Source organism: Pongo abelii, chromosome 5, assembly GCF_028885655.2.
Source record: "Pongo abelii isolate AG06213 chromosome 5, NHGRI_mPonAbe1-v2.0_pri, whole genome shotgun sequence".
NCBI classification, from domain to species: Eukaryota; Metazoa; Chordata; class Mammalia; order Primates; family Hominidae; genus Pongo; species Pongo abelii.
The window spans coordinates 20,453,082-20,474,408 of record NC_071990.2 but is presented as its reverse complement, the minus strand read 5'-3'; the positions used below and the strand labels follow the sequence as shown (position 1 = coordinate 20,474,408).

Here is a 21,327-nt window from a genome sequence, read left to right as displayed (position 1 = left end):
GGTCCTCCCACTGCCTCTCCTCCTGCTGGTTCGAAGCCTGGAAACCTCACCTGTGGGCAAAGTGAGTTCATAAACCTGAAATGCATTGCTTTTCTTGATGAATGACCCCAAATGAACTTCAAAGAACTCTGCATGAGATCTTACCTGAGAATTCATCTAGGGATTCTTATAACCAACTTTTTGCAATTAATCATTACAAATGCAAAGTAAGTATCTGGTTATTTAAAAAGCAACAAATAATTAACTGTGTGAGAAACAAACCTTCATAATCTCTACAATCGGTTAAGGTTTATGAATCTGAGACCATTATTTATAAATGAAAACTACTTAATCCCCCCAAAAGCCTTCAATACTTTTCTTAAACACAGTTAATGAATGTTGTAATGACTTTGGTACTTTTTTAACTAGTGGACTGACATTAATTTTTTTTTTAACAAAATCTATTTCTATTTGTATTCGCACATTGCATTGCTCACTAAAATATGTGCAAGAGTGCGTGTAGGCAGTCATTTCATAAAAAGCAAGGAGGAAAGGAGACAGGACTATTTGAATCACATTCCAATTTAGGAGAATGCTCTTTAAGACAATGTTCTCAGAATGGTTTATAAAGGTGAATAAAATAAGAAACTACAAGAACAGATGCATTAAAATGAGTGTTATTTCCATTGTATAATTCTCCTTGTCAGTTTGCAAAATAGAAGCTAATTTTTTTTTTTTTTTTTTTAACTGGGGGACTGGAGGAATGGCAAGAAACCTTGGCTGAGTTCCCTGGGTCTCGGTTTCTTCATCTGTACAAAGTGTAGAGAGGACTAGAAAATTCACTGGCATACTACTTTCTAGGGCTTGAAGGCCTGTGAGCATCTCTGAAGTTTCACAACCTAATCAATTCCTTCTTTTGTTTATTTACTCTGACCATCTCTGGGTAAGACCCACCGGAACCTGGCAAAAGCTAAATTCACCAGAAACTTACGAGATTACAGGTAAGAACATAAAGTAAGGACAATATATTTCAAAAACCATCATAGAATTCTAAGCAAAAATGGAAGAATACCAAAAGCCTCTTGATCTGTGACTTAGTTTGTAGCTAAACACACACGCTCTTTGCCTAGCTCCTTCAATGCTTAACCCTGAGGTGTGGCCACGGCAAGCCTCAGCCAGCGTATCATTTCAGAGTTCTTTCCCTGGGTTCCCAAGGTTTGGTTCTAGAATTGCCTGGAGTTGTAAAAGGGATGAGAGAATTTCTTTCTGACTCCACCCTATTACCACACTGTTTATGACCAAATGGCACCCCTGTCAAAGCTTTTGGGACACCCTTGCCCCAGGGCCAGTGCAAAAGAATGTTCAGTTTATTAAGAACAGTGCCCTGTCTTGAGGGAAAACAGGATGTTTAGAAAGTTTTGTACTTAATCTTCGACTCTCTCTTCAGCCAACTATGACTCGCTACAGGGAAAATTGTACAGCAGGGTCAATAAATAAAACCATACACTTCTATGACGAATCGTCAAGTTCTGCTGTGGACAAGGCAATATCTGATGGGCCAAAAGGTTGGAAAAGATCTAGAAAGGTCCATAGCTTTCCCTGGAGCTCTCAAAGATAACAGACGCTTTTGTAGGTCAGAGTCTCCAAAGAGGGTTGGGATCAATCTGCTAAATGCATCAAAACAGAGCCAAGTGGGAAAGTCCAGTCCTGACCTCCCTGGCACAGGCATCCACTGGCATTTTATCACTTTGCTTGCAGCCAACAAAATCAATCAGCAAGACTATTACAATGAAACACACAGGATATGGAGAGAAACACATACTACAACATGTGTTCTTCAAAAGACAAGAAAGCCATCCAAAAAGGAGTTGATTTCAGCTTCAAGCAAGTCACTATTTATGCATTTCTTATTTTGATTGTATTGGCATTCAGGACCATTTTCTTGCATTTGATATTTGGTCCCTCTTATAATTCTTATTATCATAACCAAAACTACTTTAAAATAAATGTGCACGTCCTTTGTTCTTAAATTAACTTTGATATACATTGTCATCAGCTGGGCAATAAAAAAAATCCCGATCCCTGGGTTCCACCCCTGAGATACAGAATTAGTTACATGGATTTGGCCTGGGTAGTTGAATTTTCAAAAGCTATCCAGTGGAGTCTAACGTCCAGAAGAACTTTAGAACTACTGCTCTGAGCTGAACCCTGGCTGACAATTAGGCTCAGAGGTATGGGAACTCTGCCTTAACCTGCCAAATACAAGCACCATTATGGCGTGGCTAACAGTCATCAGAAGTATTTGCTATTCTGGTATCAAATTAATTTTAAAGGCAGAGGGGCAAGGGATGAGAAGGAACAATGATGCTTTTGTGGGGGTAAGACAAGTCTTCAATGCTACAAAACTCCTTAGCATATTATAGAAACCAGTTTTGCTGGTTTTTTATTACATGACAAAGGGAAGCACTGACCCAGTGGCAAGATTCTGGATGTAAGGTGTTCTAGTCCAAAGCACTAGCAGTCCTAATGAGATATCTCTGTGACTCCTGGAAAAAACTCAGAGAAGTTTCCTACTCTAAGAATACCACCTTTAAAGAACAGATATTGTCACTTCCTGCTGTGAGTCTACATTTTTACATGTCAAGAAGATTAGGACCAAACCCATCTGCCCACAAGGCAGTAAACTGCCATTATGAAATTAAATATTACCTCTAAGTTCATGGGTCTCAATCTTGAGCATGCTCAGAATCACCTGAGAGGCTTGTTAAATTCAGATTGTTGGGCTTGTCCACACAGGGTCTCTGATTCTGCAGGTCAAGGATGGCAATTTGCATTTCTGACAATTCTCAGCTGATGTTGAGACTGCTGGTCTGGGGAAGACCACACTTTGATAACTCCTGTTCTTAGGGCTCATAAAAGGCATGGTCCTTGAGTAACAAGAAATGTTTCTTCAGGCTTTGTGATAAAGAGACAAATACTTTGAGTGAAAGGAGACAGGGTCTTAAGATAAATCTTGAGAATTGTGCCAAAGGGCAAAATGTTAACATTCCACTAGGGAGAAACAAGCAGGTGGGTTGTTAACCTCATTCATTCACCCTGGAGTAAATATTATCCTTGGAGGACAAAGTGGAAGAGCTGTCTTGAGTTAAAAAGAGAACTGAAACATTCTTTCCAAAAAACGGTGACCCATGGTTTCTTGTTTTACAAGGGAGTAGTGGGCATTTTTCATTTACAAAATATTTACTTTATAATGGTGGCACTTCAGTGGCAGGAAAGGTGGGCATTTTGACTAAGTGGTTAGGGAAATTGGGTAGCCATCTACAAAAAACAAAGTTGAGTCAGGCACGATTGCTCCTGCCTATAATCTCAGCACTTTGGGAGGCTGAGGTAGGATTGCCTGAGCCCAGGAGTTAGAGACCAGCCTGGAAAACATAGCGAGAGCTCGTCTCCACAAATAATAAAATTTGCCAGGCATGGTGGTGTGCACCTGTGGTCCCAGCTACTCAGGAGGCTGAGGCAAGAGAGTCACCTGAGCACCGGAGGTCGAGGCTGCAGTGAGCTGTCACTGCACCACTGCACTCCAGTCTGGGCAACAGAGTGAGAGCCTACTTCCAAAACAAAAACAAAAACAAAAAAACTTGAATCCATACTTAACAGAGTATCAGGATAAACCTCAAATGGAGCAAATATTTAAATGTAAAAAAAGTAATAGCATAGAAATTCTGCAAGAAAATATGGGTCAATTTTTGTACGTGTATGTGTGGAAGGGGTTGGTGGAAATGCTTTCTGTGACTTGAAATCCAGAAGCCATAAAAGAAAGAATGGAAAATTCTGTATAAGACAAAAAAACCCACAAATACTAAAGGAAATGATAAACCAAGAAAAATTTGAAGATCATATCACAGACTTAGAGCTAATCTCCCTATGATATAAAGAGCCCTTACAAATCAACAAGAAAAACAGCAAGAATCCAACAGAAGAGTAAATCATGTACAGGAATTAAGTACAGTTTGCAAAACAAACAAACACAAACAAACAAAAAGAAAGAAACAAGAAAAACAAATGGCTTTTTTTTTGAGATGGAGTCTCACTCTGTCACCCAGGCTGGAGTACAGTGGTGTGATCTCGGCTCACTGCAACCTCTGCCTCCCGGGTTCAAGCAATTCTCCTGCCTCAGTCTCCTGAGTAGCTGGGACTACAGATGTGTGCCACCATGCCCAGCTAATTTTTTTGTATTTTCAGTAGAGACAGGGTTTCACCATGTTGGTTGGCCAGGATGGTCTGGATCTCCTGACCTCGTGATCCACCCTCCTCAGCCTCCCAAAGTGCTGGGATTACAGGTGTGAGCCACCACACCTGGCCAACAAATGGCCTTTAAACATCTTGAAAAGATGTCCAGCCTTTTGCTTTTTTAAAAAAGGTATGCAAATCTAAACCATATCGATATAGTATATTTTACAAATGAGATTGGCAAAAATCCAAAAGTTTGATAACCCACTCTATTGGTGCAGCCCTCATTAAGTTGGCAGGAGTGCAAAAATCAAACAGTACTTAGGGTGATCACTTCAGCAGCACATATATGAAAATTGGAAAAATACAGAGAAAATTAGCATGGCCCCTGTGCAAGGAAGGGGCATATTTGTGAAGCATTCCATTTAAAAAAACAAAAATAGTCCACTGAAAGGGCAAGCGACAGGAACTATAAAATCTAGAAGAAATGGATAAATTCCTGGACACATACACCCTCCCAAGAGTGAACCAGAAAGAAACAGAATCCCTGAAGAGACCAATAATGAACTCTGACATTGAATCAGCAATAAATAGCCTACCAACGAAGAAAAGCCCAGGACCAGACAGATTTACAGCCAAATCCAAATTCTACCAGACGTACAAAGAGCTGGTACCATTCCCACTGTAACTAGTCCAAAAAATTGAGGAGGAGGGATTCTTCCCTAACTCATTCTATGAGGCTAGCATCCTCCTTATACCGAAACCTGGCAGAGACACAATGAAAAAACAAGGCCAATATCCTTGGATGAACATCTATGCAAAAATCCTCAATAAAATACTGGCAAACCAAACCCACCAGCACATCAAAAAGCTTACCCATCATGATCAAGTAGGCTTTATCCCTGGGATGCAAGGTTGGTTCAACACAGGCAAAGCAATAAATGTGATTCATCACATAAACAACTAAAGACAAAAAACACATGATTATCTCAATAGATGCTGAAAAGGCTTTCAATAAAATTCAACACTGCTTCATGTTAAAAATTCTCAATAAACTACATATTGAATGAACATACCAACATACCTCAAAATATTAAGAGCCATCGATGACGAATCCACAGCCAACATAATACTGAATGGGCAAAAGCTGGAAGCATTCCCCTTGAAAACTGGCAAAAGACAAGGATGCCCTCTCTCACCACTCCTATTCAACATAATATTGGAAGCCCTGGGCAGAGCAATCAGTCAAGAGAAAGAAATAAAGTGCCTCCAAATAAAAAGAGAGGAAGTCAAACTACCCTCTGTTTGCAGACAACATGATTCTATATCTAGAAAACCCCACAGTCTCAGCCCAAAAGCTCCTTAAGCTGATACATAAATTCAGCGAAGTCTCAGGATACAAAAGCAACCTACAAAAATCACTAGCATTCCCATATACCAACAGTTAAGCCAACAGCCAAATCAGGAACATAATCCCATTCACAATTGCCACAGAAAGAATAAAACACCTAGGAATACACTAGAAAGATCTCTACAACAAGAATTAAAAACACTGCTCAAAGAAATCAGAGATGACACAAACAAATGGGAAAACATAAGTAATTTACACATTCAATGTTATTCCCATCAAACTACCAACAACATTCTTCACAGAACTAGAAAAAACTATTTTAAAATTCATATGGAACCAAAAAAGAGCCTGAATAGCAAAGGCAATCCTAAGCAAAAAGAACAAAGCTGGAGGCATTACGCTACCTGACTTCAAATTACAGTATAGGGCCACAGTAACCAAAACAGCATGGTACTGGTACAAAAACAGACACACAGACCAAGGCAACAGAATGAGAGCCCAGAAGTAAGGCCGCACACCTACGACCATATGATCTTCGACAAACCTGACAAAAATTAAGCAATGGGGAAAGAACTACTTATTCAATAAATGATGCTGGGATAACTGGCTAGCCATATGCAGAAAATTGAAAGTGGACTCTTTCCTTATACCATATACAAAAATCAACTCAAGATGGATTAAAGGTAAGTGTAAAATCCAAAACTTTTATAAAAACCCGGGAAGACAACCGAGGCAATACCATTCTGAAAATAGGAATGGGCAAAGATTTCATGACGAAGACACCAAAAGCAATTGGAACAAAAGCAAAAATTGACAAATGGGATGTAATTAAACTAAAGAGCTTCTGCACAGCAAGAGAAACTCTCAACAGAGTAAACAGACAGCATATAGAATGGGAGAAAATTTTTGCAAACTATGCATCTGACAAAGGTCTAATATCCAGCATCGATAAGAAACTTAAACAAATTTACAAGAAAAAAACAAACAGCCCCATTAAAACATGGTCAAAGGATGTGAGCAGACACTTTTCAAAAGACACACATGTGATGCAGCCAATAAGCATATGAAAAAAAGCTCAATGTCACTGATCATTAGAAAAATGCAAATCAAAACCACAATGAGATACCATCTCACACCAGACAGAATGTCTATTATTAAACAATCAAAAAACAATAGATGCTGGTGAGGTTGCCAAGAAAAAGGCTTATACATTGTTGGTGGAAGTACAAATTAGTTCAACCATTACGGAAAGCAGTGTGGTGATTTCTCAAGGACCAAAAAAACTACCAGAAATACCATTCAACCCAGCATTCCCATTTCTGGGTATATACTCAAAGGAATATAAATTGTTCTATTATGAAGACTCATGCACACGTATGTTCACTGCAGCACTATTCACAATAGCAAAGACATGGAATCAACCTAAATGCCCACCAATGATAGACTGGATAATGAAAATGTGGTACATATACACCTTGGAATACTACGCAGCCATAAAAATAATGAGACTGTGTTCTTTGCAGGGACATGGATGGAGCTGGAGGCCATTATCCTTAGCGAACTAACACAGGAACAGAAAACCATATACTGCATGTTCTCACTTATAAGTGGGAGCTAAATTATAAGAACATATGGACACATAAAGGGGAACAGACACTGGGGCCTACCAGGGAAGGTGGAGGGTGGGAGGAGGGAGAGGATCAGGAAGAATAACTAATGGGTACTAGGCTTAATACCTGTGTGATGAAATAATCTGTACAACAAACCTTCATGACACGAGTTTCCCTATATAACAAACCTGCAGATGTACCCCTAAACTTAAAAGTTAAAAAAAGGGGGGGCTAGCCACACGATCACAAATACAGATGCACATATCTGCTGGCCCAAATCCCAATCCCCTTATAGGAAACTACCCTACAGATATACCTCCACATGTATGAAGTGATATACAAGGTTATTCACTGCAACTTCATAATAGCAGAAGATTGAAAGAGTGTCTGAAAAGCTCATTAAGGTATATGATGCCATGTAAAAACAAGGTGCAGAATAACATCTAGTTGTCGTCTTTTCTAAGAAGGAAAATAAAAGTATTTAAAAATTTAAAGATTTGCATAAACAGTGGAAGAATTTTCGAGAACCTAATGGATATGGTGAACTATAAAAGGCGTAGTAGGCAGGCAGGGTAGATGGGAACAGGCTGGACAGCAAGCTTTTCAAATTGTATCTTCTTATAAAAGTTTCTTTATAATAGTTATTGAAATCAAATTACGGAGCTATATAAAAAATCAGAAAACTTCGGTGTACATGGACATTTTTTTCTTTACACGTACATTTTCAGTACAACCCTAAGCCAAAAAAGGAAAGTACGTAGTAAATACGAGTCAAGTAGGGTTAGGTCAAAGTGACTGACTGCCAGGAGGCCAGAAATTGGATGGCAAAGTCCACTTTGCAGGCAAGGGATTTCCAGAACAGCATTTACTAAGGCAGGTCTCTGAAGATGAAAGAAGCCAGGCTTTTAGTTTTACTGGATCATTCAATTTCTATAAATACTCTCTTCCAATTAAGCCAATGAATTTACATTTCTTTGCAGCCCATGCTTTTAAGTAAAGCTCAGATGTTTCCCATAGAGTGTTTTCCACTATGTGGCACTCCCCTCACCCCCACCTTCAGCTTTGTTTCAATAAACAATCAACACAAGCACCTTCAGGAATATAAAATTCCTCAGATCAGACAAGAAATACAACATACTCTTCTCCCACGTCTCAAACCTGTCTTTTAACTAATTCAAAATCAGGCAACACCTTTAGATACTATGTAAAATACACCACATGGAGTATACAAACAAGACATATTAACCAAGGTTTTTTAGTACCTCTATGTCTATCTGAAGAGATGCCAGTTTTTACATATTCCCTAAAAAAATCATATTTTAAAAACATCTATGTTCTAACTGCTCTGTGTGTGTGTGTGTATACATATACATACTAAAGGCAAGCACATTTAACTTACTCTGGGCACATGACAAGGCACCAGAGTTACATTTCTGATTTTCTGATTGTCCGTCATACAATAGAGCAAGAAAACAAGTCAGCCAATTTCTCCTGTATGGACACTGGATACCAGGAATTTACAGGAAGATATACACCAGCAAGCAAGGCAACATGCAAGTCTTCAAGAGCACTCCTTGGAGAGCTGATTATTATTTCTCTGGAGAGTTTTCTAAGCTTTGCATTGAGAGCACTCATAACAACCAAACCAAAAAGAGCCCACTACAATCTAGCTTTCACCATCCTTTGATCAGTTTCTGAAATTACTACCTGTCATCTGCCTGGACAAGGAAAATGGGATTGGACAAGTGAAAAACTTTTCATATCAATCCCCAGGAATGAAACTGGAGTTTAATATCCTGCCCATTGTGTCAACAGGAAGTGGGGCAGAAAGGCTTAAGGACGATGTGATGGATTACCAATGTTCTAGTCCTTGATATGGCCCTAACCCACTGTGTGACCTTGGGCAAGTCTCCTGCCCTCTCTGGGCCTCCACTTGCTCACCTTTAATATGAGGTAGTGGTACCTGAAGTCTCGCAAACATCTTTTCCAGCACACATGAACTGGAGCTCCTGGTTGCTTAATTCTGATGGCTTACTCTGTCACTAGAAAACCAAATTTACTGCCAAGAATAAATTATGGCAATGACTGTTGGTGATTGTTTACAATGAATGAATGTGTTGTAACACAATTCATGGATAAAATGACTTCACAGCCTATTCCCTTAGATTTTTGACTCCTGATTATGTAGCAGTCTCTGCACCAGATGACATAATATAAAAATAAATTCTCTGCTTCATCTCGGCCCTTACCCCTTGGAGGCTAGATCAGTGCAAATCACTGTTTAAAAAAAAAAAAAAAAAAAAAAAAAAAAAAAGATTGCTGTGAGTAGTGTAGTCTGGTGCACTGGTGAATTGCCCCCAAGACCTGCTCAAGTTTAGAGGTGCAAGCAGAAAAAGCAGTGGCTTGGGGTTAAGACTACATTCCTATGCTGAGGGGTGGGGGTGGGTTGTCTGATAAAGCAAAATGGCAAGACTTACAGGCTCTGTTCTCTTTCTCTTTCTGTCTCTCTCTCTCCCTCTCATACACACACACACATACACACCCCACTAATAACGTAGTACTGCTTAGCTCATTTGTCCCTTGGGCAAGAAAGCTCACAAGAAAGGCAGTGCCCTTCCCCCCCAACATCTGTCCCAAGCTGCAGAACGCCCAGCACTGGCTGGTCATACTCTTCTTCAGTATGACACTAAACAGGACAACGTGGAGGTCCCTCTTTCCTCTGTGTTCAGAGGATCTACCTATTTTCCCTGACAAGATGCAAGCTAATATGTTAACCTAACTTGCTACACTCTATCCTGATATTATCCAAGAAAGACAATTAAAAATTGATTATATTCTGGGTCTAAGGTGGCCACATTTCTTTATTAAGATGCAGTAAAACAGTGACATTGCATGAAGTTGCTTTTCGTTATTAAGACTTCTTTGCTTTTACTTTTAACTTTTTAGGTTCCCTTTAAATGTTGAACCATCCATCCCATCAAAAATACAGAGGGCCGGGCATGGTTGCTCATGCCTGTAATCCTGGCACTTTGAGAGGCCCACGCAGGTGGATCACTGGAGCCCAGGAGTTGAGACCAGCCTGGCCAACATGGTGAAACCCTGTCTCTACTAAAAATACAAAAATTAGCAGGTGTGGTAGCGCACGCCTGTAGTAGTCCCAGCTACTCAGGAGGCTGAGGCAGGAGAATCGCTTGAACCTAGGAGGCAGAGGTTGCAGGGAGCCAAGATTGTACCACTGAACTCCAGCTCCAGTCTGGGTGACACAGCAAGACTCTGTCTCTAAATAAATAAATAAATAAATAAATAACACAGGGGGTGAATTGCAAATTTCACTTTCCATTTGCTGGTCCAGAAAGAGGCATTTTACAATGGGGTCAGCAATGATTCCAACCTTAAGTGCTACTTGTGGTATGATACAAAACAATGCCCTTATGTGCCGCGTAGGCACTCCTAATGCCTTTAAGGATAAATCACTAAACTTCTGGTGAAATAGTTTCATGAAAACAACAATACGTAATATGTACTGATGCTGTGTTATAAGTCAGGCTGCTGTGCTAAACAATGTCATTTCGTCTTTCCTGGACTTTTAAGTCAGATGAGAAACAACGTCAGCTAGAAAGTGGCAAAGCAGAGACTTCAACGTGTCTAATAACCAATTTGTAACTACAGCAGGTCCTTGAATAACATTTCATTCAATGTCATTTTGTTATAACATTGATGAGGAAAAAGTAAGGATTCCTGGCCATGGCCACTATCTGTGGAGTTTCCACATTTTCCTCACTTCTATGTGGGTTTTCTCTGGGTCCACAGGTTTCCTCCCACACCCCAAAGCTGTGCACATGAGATGAAGTGGCATGTCTGCACTGTCCCAGTCTGAGTGACTCTGGCTGTGTACGAATGTGCTCTGTGATGGGATGGCATCCTGTCCAGGGCTGGTGCCCTGCCTTGCACCCTGAGCTGCTGGGACAGGCTCCATCCACCAGAAACCCCGAGCTGGAATAACTGATCAAATAATCATCTTACTTGTTTTTAAATTAATCTTTCTTAAATGTATGTATAGCTTACCTTTATTTCAGTGTTTAACATTGTATGTATTTTGGAAGGAACTGAAGTCTTCTTTATGTCAATTAGCCTATGGTCAAATTGGTTTCATGATACCTCATTCATTTAAAATTGTAATTTCCAAGAACCTATGGAGTGAAGACTTACTGTACTGTGCTAAACTGCCTTTCAGAGTGATGAGAAAATGAATTCCTCAGTTCTAAGAAGCTACTGATTACAAGATGTACCACTGTTTTATAAACAAATGCAGAGGGGGGTATCAATGCTAAGATACATATGCACAAATGAAAAAACGCATGTCTTAGAAAATGGACAGGCCGGGCGCAGTAGCTCACGAGGTCAGGAGTTCGAGACCAGCCTGGCCAACATGGTGAAATCCTGTCTCTACTAAAAATACAAAAATTAGCTGGGCGTGGTGGCACGGTCCTGGTAATCCCAGCTACTCGGGAGGCTGAGGCAGGAGAATCGCTTGAACCCAGGAGGCGGAGGTTGCAGTGAGCTGAGATCGTGCCACTGTACTCCAGCCTGGGGGACAGAGTGAGACTCTGTCTCAAAAAAAAAAAAAAGAGGGAGAAAATGTACACATTCTAATTTTCTCAATGCCTTGTCATCCTGGGAAGGAAGATGATGTTGGTAGTATTCTATTTTTAAGTACAAGGCGCTGCTGGCCACTAGGGATTCTTACACAAAAAGACCAACTCACCATGACCTGCTCTCGACTCTCCAGCCTGACTGAGGAGGAACTTGACACTCAAGGTGTTATTGGTCCAAGCGCTTAAGCCATGGCCAGGCCAATGCAGTTCAGTTCAAAAGACATGTATTGAGCATCTATTATATGACAGGGACAGTGCAAGGCCTAGGGATAAACAGACAAAACGGCTGCCCCCAGCATGACTGCTGCCCTAGTAGAAGTTATCATCAGAAGCAAAGCCCAGAGGTCCACATCCCAGTCCTACCACACCCATTCATGACTCAGGGGGACTTCCCAAGACCTTTGGGTTGATATACAACATTTTCCAAGACCTAGCAACAAAATCTTGAATCGAATAGTTATGAAAATGTGTTTTCTGTTGTTTTTTTTTGGTCTGGTTTTTGACATAGCATTTCATTTCCAAGGATCTTGCTTCTGAGTGAGGACACAAAAGTTGTACAAAACAGCAAGGAAAGGAGCCATGCTAATTTTCTTCATTTTCCTCTAGACACAGCAATAACAAGGCAGGCAGACACAATGGAATAAAGAGAAACAGACCCACGACTAGACTTTCTAAAAAAGACTAGTATTTCTTGAGGGCCCACAAGGGATCATATTAGATACTAGATGTTCTTGTTTTCTGTAGGAATGAACTAAGTAGTAGACAAAACTTTCATTTGTCTAAGGTGTCAACTGTAGCTGAACTTAAAAATGGAATTCAAAGATTTGAATGAAGTTTATTTCATAAAGACTGAACTTGTTGCGAATCATGAGTAGCTAATATTAAAAATCTCATTGCCTAAAAACACCATAACAGGTAATAAATAGGGGTGTGTACCTACAACATACAATATACCACGGGGACACTAACATATAAAAACCTTACAATCTAGCTGGGAAGAGCATTCTATTATTTTATTTTTATTTTTCAAGACTAGGTCTCGCTCTGTTGCCCAGGCTAGAGTGTAGAGGCACAAACACAGCTCACTGCAGCCTCTGCTTCCTGGGCTCAGCCTTCCAAGTAGCTGGGAACATGGGCACACACCACCATGCCTGGCTAATTTTTTTTGTAGAGACCTGGTTTCACTATGTTGCCCAGACTGGTCTTGAACTCCTGGCCTTTAGTAATCCTCCCACCTCGGCCTCTGAAGGTGCTGGGATTACAGGAGTGAGACACTGAGCCCAGCCTCTGTCATTTTAAAAACTAAAAAGTATGAAAGTACTTGATATGAAATTAAGGTAAAATAAATAAAATGCAATAGTTAACTTTTAATTTGACGGAAGACATGCACTACAGACACACATAATTAACTCTGAAATAATTTTTCTTTTGTTTAGACTAAATAAATGTTAGGGCCATCACAAAGCACTCACCTTGAAAGGGGTGAAGATAAATTGGGGGGCAGAATGGGCATATCAGCTTTAAAAAAAAAAAGATAGACTTTCTTGCCCCTAGCATTGCTCTTTTCAGAGATGGGTTCTCGCTCTCCCGAGTAACTAAGACTACAGGCCTGCACCACCATGCCCTGTTAAATTTTTTTGAAGAGATGGGGGTCTGGTTATGTTGCCCAGGCTGATCTCGAACTCCTGGGCTCAACCAATCAGCCTACCTCAGCTTCCCAAAGCACTGGGATTATGGGTATGAGCCACTGCATCCAGCCTGTCAAATAATTTCTATAAGGCAATAATGCTACCAGAATTCACATAGGCTGAGACAGTATCTGAAGCACTACAGGTTACAAAAAAATGTTATTAATAATCCCAAACTGGGGATTTCAGGTCAAGAAACTGTGTCTTTTGTAAATAGGAAGGCACAGGGAAGTTAGATGTTGGAATGCAGAATCACTATATGCAGAACCCACAAAATAATTCCATGAAGAGACAAAGAATGGAGCCAAGAGGGGCAGCCATGGACTTTGAGAAGGGCTGGTCCACAGACACAAAGGCGGGGCCCTGCATCCCTCTTGTCCCTGCTATTGCCACTGCACCCCACAGCAATTCTTGAGCAGACCCAGCTTTCTGTGTTGACAGACAGGCTTCTTTCCTTATCTGCCAAAAGAAGATGGTGGTGCCCATGAGCCACCTGCGTTACACAAATGTTGCAAAGGTTAAATTTAAAAAATGGATTTGAGATTTTTTTTTTTTTTTTGAGACAGTTTGCTCTTGTCACCCAGGCTGGAGTGCAATGGCGCAATCTTGGCTCACTGCAGCCTCTGCTTCTTAGGTTCAAGTGATTCTCCTGCCTCAGTCTCCTGCACAGCTGGGATTACAGGTGCCCGCCACCATGCCTGGCCAATTTTTCTATTTTTAGTAGAGACGGGGTTTCCCCATGTTTTCCAGGCTGGTCTCCAACTCCTGACCTCAGGTGATCCAACCTGCCTCGGCCTCCCAAAGTGCTGGGATTACAGGCATGAACCACCTCACCCAGCCTGAGATATCTTTAAACATGATTATTGGAGAAATTTAACTGTCCTCTAAATGCTTTGTCTATACTGATCAATGGAAAGAATTGTGTCCAGATATAAATATACACACAACATATCAAATTGAGGGTGTTAAAAGTACTTCAAATAATTCTAAATTTTGCTTTGTTTCTTATAACTACGTAAGGATAAAAATGCACAAAACACCGCATGTTGTGGAAACCTGCATCATTCTCAACTTTGCTTTCAGGAATAAAAAGTACAGAAGTTACTGAGATAATTGGTGAAATAATATCTGACATGTGAGGAGCCTCTCCTTTGGGTAAGCAGCACAAGATAAATTTTTCATTTAGATGAAGCCACAGCTATTAAGACGGTTACCAGGAGAATGAAAAGACTCAAAGGCAGATTGTTTCTGGAGGAGGCAGGGCGAGCACACTTCACTGTGTTGGCTCACCTTCACACTAAAGAATACAGTTGCACAGCCCCCTGACTCCCTCAGCCAGAGAAAGCACCTCATAAACAGGCTGGCATGCATGTCCAACCAGTCAGTAGCAAAACAAATATGCTCCTTTCTCTAGCCAAAGCCAACACCAAGGGGCAGGCAGACTCAGCAAACAGCAAAAGGAGACCCAGTGATGAATGAGGATGAGGCCTGGTGAGCAAACTGCTGGTTAACAAAAAAAAAAAGTTGGGTTACATGCAGATGGGTCAAAGCAAGGATCCGCCTCAATCCCCTTGTGCACGGCTAGTAGGATTGTAAGATGGGGCACCTGCTGTGGAAAACAGTTTGATAGTTCCTCAAAAAGTTAAACATATGGCAGGGAACGGTGGCTTATGCCTATAATCCCAGAACTTTGGGAGGCCAAGGTGGGTGGTTGACTTGAGGTAAGGAGTTCGAGACCAGCCTGGCCAACACAGTGAAACCATGTCTCTACTAAAAATACAAAAAAAAAAAAAAAAAAAAAAATTACCCAGGCGTGATCTCAGCTACTTGGGAGGTTGAAGCAGGAGAATCGCTTGAACCCAGGAGGTGGAGGTTGTAGTGAGCCAAGGTCACGCCACTACACTCCAGCCTGGGCAACAGAGCAAGATTCCATCTCAAAAAAAAAAAAAACAAAAAAACCCACACAAGTTAAACACAGAATTACTATATGACCAGCAATTCTACTTCTGGATATATACCCAAAGGAATTTTAAAAGGGGACTCAAACAGAAGATACTCTCATACATCCATGTTCATTGCATCATTATTCATGATAGCCAAGAGACGAAAACAACTCAAATGTCCATTGAAGAATGAAAAGATAAACAAAATGGGGCCGTATACATACCATAGAATATTATTCGGAGATAAAAAGAATGAGATTCTGATACATGCTACAATATGAATGAAACTTAAAGACATTGTGCTAAGTGAAATAAGGCAGATACAGAAGGATAAATATTTTATGATTCCACTTACATGAGGTATCTAGAGTAGTCAAGTTCATACAGACAGAAAGTAGAATAGAGCTTACCAGGGACTAGAGGGATGGGAGGGGAGTTATTGTTCAATGGTAGATTTTCTGTTAGAGATGGTGAAAAAAATCTGGACATGGATGATGGTTGCGTAACATTGTAAATGTGGGCAATGCTACTGAATCATACACCTAAAAATGGTTAAAGTAGTAAACTGTGTGTTTCGGATGCCCTCACCCCTTATCTGCCACACTGGATTTTGGGCCTCCCCTTATCTGCCACACCGGATTTTGGGCCTCCCCTTATCTGCCATACTGGATTTTGGGGCTTCCCACCCCTACCCCTGACCCTTTTCACTGGATTTTGGGGTCTTCCTACCCCTATTCCTGACCCTTTTCCCTCTCCTTGATCATCTGTTCATTTCTCCATTCAAGATGCCCACTAAATTTACTTCTGGCCGAAGTAGGCTCAAATAAATCTGGAAACCAGAGCTACAGCAGGAGGCTTATGATCCTTGGTCCTGATATTCCACTGCTAGCTCCAGCATGTGACCTCTCCTTCCAAAGGAAAATAAGTCATTTTTTAATGAGCTTTCACAGAGATGGTAACTATCAACACTTCAGATCATTATGGAAAGAAAACTTCAGTTTCTCTAGTGGGTTGCAGAGAGCAGACCAAATCCTAAGTCAGAAAAACAGCCTTTTTTCTACTGGTATCATTGACTTCCTACCAAAAAGCCTGAGAGACAGAGAAGGAGCCAAGACTCCCATGTACAGAATCGTGAATCATTCACTCTAAATACCCGGGAGCCAAGTTTTCCTCTCTCTTTCTTTGGACCAATGAATACATATATCTGCAGTGAGAACTGCCTTAGCTGGAAGTAGGCTGGGGCTAAAGTTAAAAGTCACCGCAACCATTTGTTCCTTTGGAACATTCTGGAAGAGTGTTTAAAGTAAGACGACGTGGACATTACTAAATTATTTTAATTTTTTTGGATAACTATTGTTATGATTTCTTTGGAAGTCATGTACCTGTGGCAAAATATGCCTTGGTTAAGTATTTGTGTAATGAAGAATATAAGAAAAACAACTCCCTTAAATAAGAGTTCAAAATATGTTATGAAACCAACTTTTCCACAACATGGCAAATCCTTGATATGCAATAAGTGGAGTGCAAGAAACTATGACAAAGGGGGCCGGATAGCACGTAATGTTTGATAAGGGGGTTTCACTGCAAGAGATGAGGAAGTACTGGCAGGGCACCCTGGCTGGGTTGTGGCACCATTGCTTTCTCCATCGAAGTCTATAATCAAAACTCAAACCTACAGAAAGAAAGAGACCAATATTGGTCATAAATGTACGTATTTCCATTGTATACACTTAAATGGGATGAGAACTGTCAGGTAAATGAAGTATGAATTCTCTTTTTTCTTAAGAAAAAATTGGAGGAGGGCCAGGCACAGTGGCTCATGCTTGTAATCCCAATGTTCTGGGAGGCTGAGGCAGGAGGATTGAGCCCAGGAGTTTGACACCAGCCTGGGCAACATAGTGAGACCCCTCTCTACAAAGAAATTTAAAAAATTAGCCAGGCTTTGGTGGCATGCACCTAGTCCTAGTTACTCAGGAGGCTGAGGTGGGAGGATCACTTGAACTCAAGAGTTTGAGACTGCAGTGAGCTATGATCATGCCACTGTATGCAAGCCTGGGTGACAGAGACCCTGTCTCTTTAAAAAAGAGAAAAGAAAAAATGGGAGGAAAATGATGGCTGCAGAGGGACATGTCACTGCACTTGTAATCAGTGGAAAGACAGTATTAAAATCAGATCTAATAGAGAAATGGCAAATACATTAATAAATAAAATAAAGAAACAAACAAAACGTCTCAGTAAGCCTCTTCCTCCTCCCTAAAGAGCAGCTCGCTTCAGCAACCCATGCTAAAGTGTTGCTTTACATTCTGGAACTCAGTTCAAAATGTGAGTAATTTTGCATTCTGTTTCACATTGACAAAGTTGTTCTTTCCTGCTACTTATTTATAATTTAATTCCCTCAATGGTTCTAAAATTAAGAGAAAAAATGTTTTCAAACAAAAACCATTATTTATACAGCTGGAGTTTCCATTTAGTTAGGAAAATTAGCAGAAAAATGTTTGGTGAGAATTTGAGATAAGTTTTGAATGTTTCAGAAAACCTTATACCATCAACTTCTAAATCTCTTTTATAATATTTATGTCTTCCCCAAAGTCAACAAGGGAACCCCCCAAATCAACTAAATTAATGGGTTCTAATCTGGGCAACTCCTTTGGCAAAGGGTGGGGGAATCTCTGAATCAGCAACAAAAATAGCTCAATTAAAATACCATTCTAACATGCAGTTAGTTTTTGTTTGAAAATGGAAACCAGCAACTTGCTTGCATGAGTAAACAGAAGACAATTACTCAGGCTGGGGTCTCCAGAGCAGAAAGCACGGGAGACAGCTGGCAATTATCTGGCTAACTTAACCAGATAATTCATGCCTAAAAATCCACTCTGGGGCCCAAACTGCCCAGATCGGTTATATTCACAGAAGAACTAAAGAGTGTAATTACCAGATTCCCTTCCAATCTGTGCAGCCAAAGCTGTGCTTAGGTGGTTTGTTTTAAGGTGGTGATTGTACTGTCCTCAGTGCTTCATCTCTAGCAAGGAATGAGCCAGGATTTTCACAATAGAAATTTGAACATCTGTTTATATATCCTATGGTCTTACATAGGATACAGCTTTCATATACCGAATGCAGTACTAAAAATTTCAAATATGCCAAGACACTGACAAACTGCACTGGAGATAATGCTTTAAGTTTATACACCTTGAGACAAAGCCCAGATGAAGAAAGATATTGTAACTCCTAACAGAAAAAAATCTGATGGGGAAAACATAGAGTTAAAAATAGAGAAAGAGAATGTGTAAGATTATGCAAATTAGAGCATCCAAAATTTGAAACAAGTATGTCTTTTTAGCCTGTCACCAAAGACAGGAGATTAACACCCTTATGTTTATACAGCACTTTATATTTTTACAAAGCCCATTACAATGAATCCTCACAACTGTGTCAGGTAAATTGGGTGAGTATTATTATTCCCATTTCACGGATTAAGAAAATAGGGTCCTCAGATTTGCAGAAGCAAAGCTAATGTCAAATCTGAAACTTGAACCCAAGTCTTCTGGATCACAAGTTTGGTGCCCTTTCCATCACACTGCGCTAAAGGCTAAAGTTAACTTAAAGCAAATAACAAATATCACATTACCCAGTCAAATCTGTGGTATTCGCCATCACAAATAGTCTTAGAGTCACACGTGTCATTAAATAAATCTTATCACCAAGTGCAGCTGGAGAGCACAGATTTTATGGGAAGGTGGTAGCCACGAAGGCTGCTCTCCATCAGTTCTGCCAGACCCTGGGAAGGGGATTTCTCTTGGACTCTGCTTCCTAACCAGTTAAGGGAAAGAATAGATTAGAGAATCTCTCAAGTCCCTTCACATCAAGCTGATGATCATCCTAAAAGGGTTCAGTTTCTCCTGCTCCCGTGAACTCAGAATGACAAGTGTCCGTTTTCTTCATCCTCTGGATATTACAAACTTCTCCAAACCAGTGGCTCTGTGCTCTCCTTAACAAAAATAGGGTTCTAAAATGCATTTTACCAACTTTGGCCTAACTTAATCAGGAAAACAATATAAACACTACATTTTTAGAATTATTATAATATTCACTACATTTTAATGTAACACTACATTTTTAGAATTATTATAATATTTTCTATAGGTTACTATGCTGCTCAGTTCCATTTCCAAACTTGATTGGCACCCCCCAATTTTGATGCTCTTCAGATGGATAAAGGGTATTGGAAACCAGAATAATAGCCTTGCCCTGGATCAAGAAACAAAAACTACTTCTTTTAAATTGATGCCATTTCAAAAGCTATCAAATTTTGCTCAAATTACCAACCATCACCTGTAGTTGGCAATGACTGCTTTGAAGTTTCATATAAGCTAGGTCCAACCGAGGGACTTCTATTTCTCCGTAGTACACTCTACCTGGGAATAATGACTTTAAATTTTTAAGAGACTGAGTCTTACTCTGCACCCTAGCTGGAGTGCAGCAGCACAATCACAGCTTACTGCAATCACTGCAGCCTTGGACTCCTGGGCTCAAGGGATCCTCCTACTTCAGCCTCCCAAATAGCCGGGATTACAGGTACATGCCACCACACCTGGCTAATTTTTAACATTCTCGTGGAGGTGGGGTCTCACTGTGCTGCCCAGGCTGGTTTCAAACTCCTGGCTTCAGGTGATCCTCCCACCTCAGCCTCCCACAGCACTGGGATTACAGGTATGAGCCTCTGCACCTGGCCTGATGTTTTAAAAAGTATGAAAGATGTTCCCCACTCCCTAAATGGAATTAACCCTTATGCTTTAGTAGAAGTCCATATTAGAACCTTATTGGAATTCAAGGGCTTAAATCCCAGGCAGAGTGTTCTCGTTGCCTTTATGCTTTCCTAGTCCTGCTTGGTCATTTAAGAGAGGAGGGGAAAAGGACTGCTAATGTGGGAAAGCATCTAACATACAGAGACAGAGGAAGAACGTCTAGAACAAGCTTGTCCAACCTCCGGCCCATGGGCCGCATGTGGCCCAAGACAGCTTTGAATGCATCCCAACAGAAATTCACGAAGTTTCTTAAAACATTACAAAATTTTTCTCTGTGTGTGTGTGTTTTTTTTTTTCCTAGCTCATCAGCTACTCTTAGTGTTAGTGTATTTTATGTGTGGCCCAAGACAAGTTTTCTTCCAATGTGGCCCAGGGAAGCCAAAAGATTGGACACCCCGATCTAGAATCTTGTTTTACCAGAAATGTGCTAAAGTCAAACATTCCTCTATCGTAAAGACAATTCTTTAGACCAGGCATGGTGGCTCACGCCTATAGTCCCAGCACTTTGGGAGGCCGAGGCAGGTGGATCACTTGAGGTCAGGAGTTTGAGACCAACCTGGCCAACATGGTGAAACCTCGTCCCTACTAAAAATACAAAAATTAGCTAGGCATGGTGGTACATGCCTGTAATTCCAGCTACTCGGGAGGCTGAGGCAGAAGAATCGCTTGAATCCAGGAGGCGGAGGTTGCAGTGGGCTGAGATCGCACCACTGCACTCCAGCCTGGGCAACAGAGAGACTCTGTCTTGAAAAAAAAAAAAAAAAAAAAAGTCAATTCTTTAATGTATGATCTTAGCCTGGAAAAGTTCTCTTTCTCCCAGGGAAGGTTGATAGGGACAAGAAAGGAAAGCAAGAAAAGGGCTGTAATAATAGTAACAATAATGTTTATGATTGTTATATAACAACAAAAGGAGCACCTTTTTCTTACCTCCAGAATCTCTTTAATTATGGTGTTCAGCAAGTCAATGAATTTATTTATTTATTTATTTTTTTGAGACGGAGTCTCCCTCTGTTCCCAGGCTGGAGTGCAGTGGTGCAATCTCGGCTCACTGCGACCTCCACCTCCC

At 40.6% G+C, this 21,327-nt stretch overlaps 1 protein-coding gene and 1 non-coding gene across 4 annotated transcripts in view; one reads left to right on the top strand and one right to left on the bottom strand.

The window, feature by feature from the left end:
* The window catches only part of E2F3 (E2F transcription factor 3), a 91,463-nt gene that overhangs the window by 36,632 nt on the left and 33,504 nt on the right, over positions 1 to 21,327 (bottom strand). The gene's annotated exons all lie outside the window — the stretch shown is intronic.
* LOC112133995 (U6 spliceosomal RNA) lies at positions 4,536 to 4,640 on the top strand. The gene has a single exon (XR_002915590.1). It is a non-coding gene; the product is annotated as a U6 spliceosomal RNA (small nuclear RNA).